The sequence below is a fragment of the Phyllobates terribilis genome, unplaced genomic scaffold (assembly GCF_046119375.1).
Source record: "Phyllobates terribilis strain yellow unplaced genomic scaffold, ASM4611937v1 Scaffold_5__5_contigs__length_657084704, whole genome shotgun sequence".
NCBI lineage: Eukaryota > Metazoa > Chordata > Amphibia > Anura > Dendrobatidae > Phyllobates > Phyllobates terribilis.
Window position 1 is genome coordinate 81,394,699 of NW_027362765.1, and position 11,200 is coordinate 81,405,898.

An 11,200-nucleotide genomic window follows, 5' to 3' on the forward strand; every position below is an offset into this window, starting at 1 on the left:
GTCTGTTGTATTTCAAATAAAGTATTTTATTCTCTGTGTGTTTATTCAACTATTTACTTACAGGTTTAGTAATGAGGGTGTCTGGTTGATACCTCTTCATCACTAAACAAGGGGCCTAGTGTCAGCGACACCTAATCCCATAAACCAGAATCCTATTAGCCATAATCCCATTCAAATATGAAGTGTCATTTCTGGGGTAGCCGAGGGCTGCTATTTTTAGCCTAAGAAGGGGCCATTAAGCCTTTTCTATTAATAACAGCTCACAGCTGTTTGGTTAGCCGCTATATCCCCACGATCAGCAACCAACAGCGCTTTGGACACAGCTGCATCCAAAACGCTGCGTTTTAATGCCGCCCTTGTTTTGTCAATACATGCAGATCCACTGCATTGTAATGATATTTCAATCAGCGTCTCTGCTACAGAAACTGACATGCTGCTGATTAATTTACGCAGTGTCAAAAACAAGCACAGTGGACATGGGATTTCTTATAAATTAAAGAAAATGAAGAATTAAATTTAAAACAGCTGTTTGCTTAGCCTTTACTGGCTAGATCACAGGGAGACCACAGAAAAAAAATTGACTTGGGGTACCTCTATAAAATCTAACCAGCAAAGGCTAGGCAGACAGCTGCAGGCTGATATTAATAGCCAGGGAAGGCTCCATGGATCCTGGCCACTCCAAGGCTAATAATTTCTGCTCTCAGTGGCCCCAGAAATGGCACATCCATAAGATGCGCCAAATCTGGTGCTTAGCCTCCGCTCTTCCCACTTGCCCTGGTGCAGTGGCAAGTGGGGTAATAGGGTTGGGGTTCATGTGGTTCATGCCTTGTATTGGCAGCTGACATGAAGCCCAGGTTAATAATGGATGGCGTCTATAAGACGCCCCCATTACTAACCCCGTAATAAAGGTTTAGAAATAAAGACACGGCAAGAATAAAGTCTTTTATTTTAAATAAAATTCCACACGGTTTTAATCATTTATTTAAAAATAAAAAACACAGTTATTGCACATGACCGATTTTCTCAGATGAGTGTCATCTGTGGTTTTCACGGATAGTCAAGTGTTGGATCAAAATCAACCATGCAAATCTAAGGGTCTGTGAAAAAAATCGGACCATGGATAAGATGGAGAACCTTTTTGTTTTTTCTCTGCACATACAAGTAAAACTGATGCCATTCTGATAAAACTCCAATCAGAATAATCTGGATGTGGAGAAACGGTTGTGTGACCGTACCCTTATGGAAATACACCCACATTAGTTATATACACCTCCCCGGCACCAGCGAGTGGCCATGTGTTTCTGTAATCCCAAATTATAATCTGTGTACACAACACTTCACAAACAACATGGAAGCAGAGAAGTGTCCTGGCCTAAAAACAAACAAAAAACAAGGAAACAACAATAGGAAACAAGAGGAGAAAGAAAATAAACAGGATTTTGTTCTAATGAGGTGAGAAAGACAAAAAGGACTCCACACCAAGTACAACATAAGGGGACGCACTGATACGGTAATGTCTATGGGGCCCGGCAGACCCTTGACCACCCAATGGTGGCCACAAATATTAGATAGAAGTAAACTGTAATGGTCAACTGACTGTTGAATGATATTTATACTCGGTCATACACATTTTGGTCCATACTCATTGCCTATGTCGTTCAATGGCCATACAAATTCAATGGCACCAGGCGAAAGATGAGAGATCCTTCTGTGAACATAAGATCTTTTGTAGACTAGCTAGCCCACAAAACATCTAATCATGTTCGCAGAAAGACGTAAATGAAAGCTTTATTCCAGATGGTGACTGACGGCTACCTTTCGCCTGACAATCATTTAGGATAATAATCAGCTTATGGTTGTAAAAGATGATCTGACAGATGGGGAAGTTTTGGTTTCCCAAAATTGTGTTATTGGCCGAATTCAGTTTAGTCTGTCAGTGATGTGGTGGGATTGCTTCTATGAATGATCCTACGCACAAATGATTGCCCGCATTCAGTAATATATGTGACCCACTTAATAGGGAATTGGGACTGTAAGGTAAACGTTTGCTATAAAACGCTATGAACAGTGACTGTGTGCTGCTCCAATCCGGTGGACGTCTTCCTAGGTCTCATCTGCTGGACATCTACCATGGTCTGAATTGATGGATGTCTAGATTGGTCTTATCTGCTGGATATCTACATTTATCTAATCCGATCCACTGTGTATTGGTCCAATCTAGACATCTACATTTATCTAATCTGGTCTATTGTGTATCTGTCCAATCTGCTGGACATCAAGGATGGTGTGAATTGGTGGATGTCTAGGTTGATCTTATCTGCTGGATATCTACATTTATCTCATTTGATCTACTGTGTATTGGTCTAATCTAGACATCTACATTTATCTAATCTGGTCTATTGTGTATTAGTCCAATCTCCTGGACATCTGCTGTATAGTGACCCGATCTCATGGACGTCGACATTTATCTGATCCGATCTACCATGTATTGGTCCGATCTCCTAAACATCTACACTTATCTCATCTGTTTTATTGTGTATCAGTCCAATCTCCTGGATGTTTACTGTGTATTGACCCGATCTCGTGGAGGTCTACATTTATCCAATCTAAACATCATTAATCTGATCCGATCTGTTGTGAATTGGACTGATCTCCTGGATGGATACATTTATCCAATCTCCAGGCCAGTTTAAGTAGATGTCCAGCAGAACTCTGCCTGCTGACCCCCAACCTGATTATAAAAGTAAGAGTGACTGTATTGTCTGCTGGGGTGGGTGAAGCAGATAAAGAGAAGACAATTCAGTCCCTTGAAGTGCTGAAGAGAGCGTCATGCTGAGAGCGGCCTGAGGATGTGACAATTAGTGACATAATATGGCCTTTTAATTGTCCTAATGGCTCTTTGTGTAGGGTTTACAGCTGCCATAACCCCTCCTATATTGACGAAGCCCTTACATTTTACTGTTGTATTGTCCCTAGAATGGATGTGTGAAAGGTATATAAGTGTGCATTTGTGGGGGGTTTATGGGCTGGATTTTATAAGTAGCAAGTCCCTGGAGGTGACTGGAGGTAGCCATAGACCTAGGTCTACTATAGGATTGTTTGGCCAGCAGTTACCTTCTCCGCTTCCCTAATATATGAGGATTTTAATAAAGGTTTGGCCGGCTCCTCTGGCATTGCTTATCTCTGAGAGCAAAAGATCCTTCTTCCTCCTTCCTGATGGTAGTCCTCATCGGAGGGTCAGCCTGCCCCATACACAGGTGATTGTGGATGGATACTGCTGATAAGTACGTCATCTCATCGCCGGTCTGAGCATTCCCTGCCCTCTGTGTATCTTACCCAACTCAGGACCACCAAGAACTAATCTACAAAGCAATTCGTGTAACTTCTGCACCATGAGTCGTCGCGTTACTTTAAAGTGGGCAAAAGTTTTTATGCATTTATTAAAAAGAACCTGCTGATTCCTTCGCGAGCAGCATGAATCAGAGCCTGGCAACATTATTGCAGCCATATATGTTCTGCAGCGTACACACATATACACACAGATTTAATAATTGACCAGACAATGAAAAATATCTAAGTTACGTAAACCACAATCTATGCATGAGAGACAAAAAATTAAAAGAAAAGAAATCCTCAATTCACCCGTCCCAAAAAAGGAAGCATGCCTCCTTCATATCTGTGCAGACTTTTCATGATAAACTTTAGGAGCCCAAGAAAAAGTTAGGCCTCATTCAGACATAGGTATTTTTGACGTACGAGAAAAACGGACCGAGTTTCATCAGAGTTTGGTTCTCGTTTCATCAGTTTTTTTGCTGAGAAAAAAAAGTTTCTCCGACTTCTCCTATCTAACAGTATGTTTAAAAACGGACAGCAAGCAGAAGGCATCGGAGTACTGTCCGATTTTTTTCACGGACCCATAGACTTGCATTGCCGATTTTGATCTGACCCTTGGATCAATGTTGGACGTGTCTCCGCGAATGGCCCCATAGACTGTCATAGATACAAGTGCTATGTGCGAGAATGATAGCTTGCACTTGTACGTGAAAAATGGACGTGTGAATGAGGCCTGAAACGTGGATGTATAGATATAATATAGAAATTAGATAGCTATGAGGTAGATACAAATAAAATAGATGATTAATAGCTAGATAATAGAAACGTGGTGGCAATGTCATGGTTTGGGGCTGCTTTTCTGCATCTGCCATTGGCCCTCTGCATAGATTTGATGGAAATATGAATGCCACCATGTACAAGGATATACTGGAGAATGTAATACAGCCACATGGTAAAACCAAAGTAGGCGGGATGGAGATTCCAGCAAGACAACGATCCTAAGCACATATCCAATTTAGTCAAAAATTGGTTAGCAAAGAAAAATGTTCGCCTGTTGCAATGGCCAAGCCAATCACCTGATTTACACCCTATATAGAGCACCTTTGGGATGAGTTAGGGTGATGAGTTGAGCGCGGTACCCATAGCAATAAAGATGAATTGTTTGCAGATTTGCAAATAGAATGGAGCAAGATCCCTCAAGATGTCTTGAATACCCAAGTGGCTTCAATGCCCCGTCGGTGTGGTGCAGTAATTAAAGCTAGAGGTTATGCTACAAAATACTTAGTTATGGCATTGCAAACCATGAATTACTCTGCATGTTGGGATCAATAAATAGTATATGCAAAACTTTGGGCCCTCAGTTTTCTTTAATTAAATGACCATACCTATATTCAAAAGCATTTTGGTAAAATGAAGGTCTTGCATGATGACAACTTCATGCGCTTTCAATTCATCACTAGGAAAATGGCATCACAACAACCAGACAGAAGTCATAACACTTTTCAAAAAAATGCAAAACTTTTGGTCGCCCCTGTAGATAGATAATGATAATGAACTGATAGATAGATATGAGATACATAGATAAAAAAAAGAAAAAGCAGTCAGCACTCCAAAAAAATAAAGGTGAAAAAAGTGGTCACACCAGATGGGCTAATAAAGGCCACTTTTTTCACCTTTATGTTTTTGGAGTGCTGCCTGCTTTTTCTTTTTTTTTTTTTTATCTATGCTACAACCAAATAATTGATTGGGAGGTGCTGCACCCACCATAACTTCTAAGGTGCTGTTTCAATATATTTTTTCTACTGAGATAGATAGATTTAGATAGATATGTCCAAAAGACCTTCATCACCGCATGGGCACTACCCATCAACCGTACGAAAACGAATATCATGGTTTTCCAGAAAAGAAAGCAGAAACCAGCTGCCCATCCCCCCTTCATAAAAGACAGCTGTTCACTTACGGAAACCAACCAGTACACCTATCTGGGCCAAGAACTCAGCCAATCAGGGAGCTTTAAGCAAGCCATACAGTTGCTGAAAGACAAGGCTTGCAGAGCCTTCTATGCCATCAGAAGACGTCTGTACCATCTCAAGGCACCTGTAACCATGTGAGATGTGTGTCGGTTCACGTATTCACACCAGTATAACACTGTACTTGTTGTAAATAGAATTGCTTTAAAAAAAAATATTTAAAATGCGTTGTATTACACGATTTTTTTTTTGGTATCTTCGATATAGTTGAAGACAGATTATTCCTATGAGTTTGCTGTAGACACCACGGGAAGGGCGAGGGAAATAGAGGAAATATTTGTAAGATTGTAAACTTCAGTGCTGTACCGCAGGCTAGCCTTTATGTTACACGAATACAATTAATCCAATTCTCCGGCTGTAAAACGGTAATAGGCGGCCGGTTTAGACCGGGACGCCAGCAGGCAAATCTATACAAAAATAGTAAATGCAGATTGCTAAGCTGCCATGCTGTATAGCACAGAGGTTCCAGCCGTTGGCTAATGTCTGCATAATGTTTAAATGTTTTCTATTGTCCGGGTAAAAATATTCACTTAAATAGGTAAAATAGTTATTTTGGGAACGAACTGTGTAAGAGTTGGTTTTCTCGCCTGTGGCTCCGCCGTGTCCTGAAGAACACTCCCGGTACATGACTTACAACCGTCTGGCTAAAAATCTTTGATACCGTCATTGCACCAATCCTTCTGTACGGCAGTGAAGTCTGGGGTCCAGATTCATACCTAAAGTGGGTATATTCCACCTAGAGTTCTGCAAACACCTCCTCTAAGTCCATCGGAGCACAACAAATAGCGCCTGCGGAGCTGGGCAGATTCCCGCTACAGATTGCGATCAAAAAGTAGGCGCTATTATTCAAGGCTCATCTACAAAGTAGTAATCCCAGCTCCTACAATCACAAAGCCTGGCTACACCAGGAAGCCCCAGGAGAACGAAGCCCCCCCCCCCAACACAAATCACCCCAAACAAGCCTGACCAAGCCACCAACCTACATGGCCTGACCAAAGGCGAAATCCGGAAGATGGTACACAAAGGCAAAGAGGGATATCTCAGCGTCTGGAGGAATGACATTAACAAATCACAGCAACTGACAATATACCAGAACCTATAGAGGGAATACAAACTGGCCCCATATCGAGAAACTAGAAAACCCCAAAGAGCGACAGATCCTGAGCCGGTAAAGACTGAGCACCCACAGTCTACTCATCGAATCCGGGCGGCACCGACAGAACTACATGCCCCAAGAGAGCAGACTCTGCCAGCAGTGTCCCCAGGAGGCCGTGGAGGATGAGGCCCACTTCTTGCTGAGGTGCCCCAAGTACTCCGCAGTGAGGGACACTCACTTCATGAGACTGTCCGACCTCCTCCCAGACTTCACCTCCATGGAGGAGGAAGAGAAACTGCCTATACTACTGGGGGAAGAGGAAAGTACAGTGGCCATTGCAGCGCAATATGTCAGTGCCTGCCACAGACTAAGAGGAGCCTGATATGTCATGGGCCCAGATACCCCACCCTGGATGTGTCCCTATACCCATCCCCACATTATTTTACTACTTGCTTTGGCAATGCTAACATGTACTTAGTCCTGCCAATAAAGCCATTTGAATTGAATTGATAGATATTTTCTGATAAGTCTATATGTTTCCATAACTCCTATACATTTCCTCAGAGAGATCTGATGGAGTCCAGAGACCCTTTTTTATCATGATAGTTTGGGGCTCAAAAATAGGAAATCTCTTTTCATTGTATTTTTGCATTTTTCTAACTATTTGCAAAGCCATCCACATTACACAACTCCAAAAAGCCGTGACCTGTGCATCACCTGCAGCTTCTCTCTCCGGCTGCTGATAACTAGATTTATATTGACATCAGATTCATCACTATGAGCCATAAAGCAGCAATAATTAGTTGGGAGAGATGTAATTATGGGATGTCGGGCACTGATGCAGAGGCAGGGTGGAGGCTGTTGGCTTCTTGCTTACATTCTGGATATTATCTGCGTTCTGGTGCAGACGCGTTTCACGGTGGACGGCAACCGTGTAGAAATGCTTAGGAAAACAGCGGCTTTGTGGTTATTTTATGTGTATTTTCCTTCTGACTACAAAGTGGTGTCAGGTTTAAAATCCTATAAAATGTGCTGGAGTTTATGGACTTTAAATAAAAGAGGAGGTCACTTCCTCCAGTGAAACACAAGAAGTTCCCAATCACTCAACGAATGTGTTTATACTTTCATGGGATTGTGTGAACATTTTATTTGTGGTTTCCAGTAAAGTGTGTTATACGGGATTAATATGCTGCAGAAAACAATATTTGGCTTTATAAAATGTGCGGAAAGTGTGGAAATAGATCATTTCCAAAATATGAGGCAGCAAAATAATCGGGTGCGTTTTATAATCCGCAGAATACCGTAATTCTTCTGGAAAAAAAAAAAGTACCGTTTATTCGTCCATTATGTGCAGCACTGAGAAACGCTGCAAGTAGATACATCACTGAGCACGGTCACTTTTTTTTGTTAGAATTGTTTGGAGCTGCCTTTTTTTTTGGAGGGGGGGGATTTATTTTAAGAAGATATTCTGGTGGTGCGCACCCATTGCTATATGGACTGGTGCTGCATAGATAGATAGATAGATAGATAGATAGATATGAGAGATAGATAGATATGAGAGATAGATAGATAGATAGATAGATAGATAGATATGAGAGATAGATAGATCAGATAGATATGAGAGATAGATAGATCAGATAGATATGAGAGATAGATAGATAGATAGATAGATAGATAGATAGATAGAGTGGGGAAAATAAGTATTTGATACGCTGCCTGGATTTTTTTTTTAGATTCTGTCTCTCACAGGTGAAGTGTACCTACGATAAAAATTACAGACCTCTCCATTCTTTGTAGGGGGGAAAACTTGCAAAATCAGAAGTGTATCAAATACTTATTTTCCCCACTGTAGCTAGATAGATAGATAGATAGGAGGATAGATAGATAGATAGATATGAGATAGATAGATAGATAGATAGGAGGATAGATAGATAGATAGATGTAGGGCAGCAGCATTCTGTAAGCGCTAAGATATATGCAAACATTGGATATGTGAAATTCACCCAGTTCAGCACCAGGTCTTTATTTTGCTGATATCAGGGGAACATATAAAGAAAAATAGGAAATACTTTGCTATTTTTCACATTTAAAAAAACAAAGGACTGCTAAAAGCATTTTACATTATGTTCCCCTTTTCCCACAGAAATTATTTTTATATATTGAACATATTTTTTTAATAGGGGCAGGGGCCAGAAACAGTGATTCAAACTGAGTTAGTTTTCTTCTTTTATGATTTTTTTTATTTAATTTTGCTTTTTTGTTTTAATCAATTATTTTACACTTTGTGCCCCCCATAAGGTCTTAAAAGACCTTTAGGAGGAATTTTAAAGTTCTTTCTTATTGATGATTTCCCCTGTAACTTGACCTGATATATAAGCCCTAGTTCCAGGGGAATTTCAGCCATCTGCCTGCATACCAGAGCTGGCTGGGTTTCCTAGAACCTAGCTGCTCTTGCTCCCTCCCTACACCCAGCGATCACATGTTCCCTGGGTTCGGAGGAGGAAGCACAGTCAGTGCTACTGTGTCCTAATCTACATACACAAGCTGCTGAGTATACAAAGAGCCAGACAGTAAACCTGGGCATAGACCATGCTTATGTTCTCTCTGGGAAGTCTGGCGGTGTCTGGAGACATGGGACAGAGGACTTTCTATGTGAGTGACATCACCATTGTTATATGCAGTGATATACAGGATGATGGGGGGCAGACACTTGTACTTATGCATTTCTCTGGTGTAATGATATTATTATCCTCCCTGTATTGCCCCCTCCTGACACTGAGCGCTCAATGCTTGCCACATCTTGTAGACGTTGAGCCCCGGCCTCTTCCGTGCAGCATATTGAACTTGTCACAACTGAATGGACATTTAGGATAAATAATTCCACATTTGTAAAGCCATCGATCTTCAGTGCCAGCAGCTGCTCTCCGCCAGCCCCAGAGCTCTTCAAAGAGACAAGAACAACAAGGCCCCTGCATATTGATCCCGGCCCTGAGCCCCCTGTACACACAAGACCCTGCAGTCAATTATTACATGGAGTCATTCAGCCCCAGTGTACATACAAATGCCCGACATTCACCTGGAGCACAGACAGTGCACTGTACAGGGGGGGGCTCCTCTATAACTGCACAGGCCGTGCACGGTACATGGGGGGCTCCACTATAACTGCACAGACCTGCACGGTACACATGGGGGGGCTTCACTATAACTGCACAGACCATGCACTGTACATGGGGGGCTCCACTATAACTGCACAGACCGTACACTGTACACATGGGGGGGCTCCTCTATAACTGCACAGACCGTGCACTGTACACATGGGGGGGCTTCACTATAACTGCACAGACCATGCACTGTACATGGGGGGCTCCGCTATAACTGCACAGACCATGCACTGTACATGGGGGGCTCCGCTATAACTGCACAGACAGTGCACTGTACATGGGGGGGCTCCGCTATAACTGCACAGACCGTGCACTGTACATAGGGGGCTCCGCTATAACTGCACAGACCGTGCACTGTACACATGGGGGGCTCCACTATAACTGCACAGCCCGTGCACTGTACATGGGCGGCTCCACTATAACTGCACAGACCGTGCACTGTACACATGGGGGGCTCCACTATAACTGCACAGACAGTGCACTGTACACATGGAGGGCTCCACTATAACTGCACAGACTGTGCACTGTACCCATGGGTGGCTCCTCTATAACTGCACAAACCGTGCACTGTACACATGGGGGTCTCAGCTATAACTGCACAGACCGTGCACTGTACACATGGGGGGCTCCACTATAACTGCACAGACTGTACACTGTACATGGGGGGCTCCACTATAACTGCACAGACCATGCACTGTACACATGGGGGGCTCCACTATAACTGCACAGACCGTGCACTGTACACATGGGGGGCTCCGCTATAAATGCACAAACCGTGCACTGTACACATGGGGGGGCTCCGCTATAACTGCACACACTGTGCACTGTACATGGGGGGCTCCACTATGACTACACAGCAAGTGCACTGTACATGGGGGGGCACCACTATAACTGCACAACCATGCACTGTACATGGGGGCTCCACTATAACTGCACAGACCGTGCACTGTACACATGGGGGGCTCCACTATAACTGCACAGACCGTGCACGGTATACATGGGGGGCTCAACTATAACTGCACAGACCGTGCACTGTACATGGGGGGCTCCGCTATAACTGCACAGACCGTGCACTGTACATGGGCGGCTCCACTATAACTGCACAGACCGCGCACTGTACACATGGGGGGCACCGCTATAACTGCACAGACCGTGCACTGTACACATGGGGGGCTCCGCTATAACTGCACACATGGGGGGCTCCGCTATAATGGCACAGACCGTGCACTATACACATGGGGGGCTCCACTATAACTGCACAGACCGTGCACTGTACACATGGGGGGCTCCACTGTAACTGCACAGACCGTGCACTATACACATGGGGGCTCCGCTATAACTGCACAGACCGTACACTGTACATGGGGGGCTCCACTATAACTGCACAGACCGTGCACTGTACATGGGGGGCTCCACTATAACTGCACAGACCGTGCACTGTACACATGGGGGCTCCGCTATAACTGCACAGACCGTACACTGTACATGGGGGGCTCCACTATAACTGCACAGACCGTGCACTGTACATGGGGGGCTCCACTATAACTGCACAGACCGTGCACTGTACACATGGGGGGCAC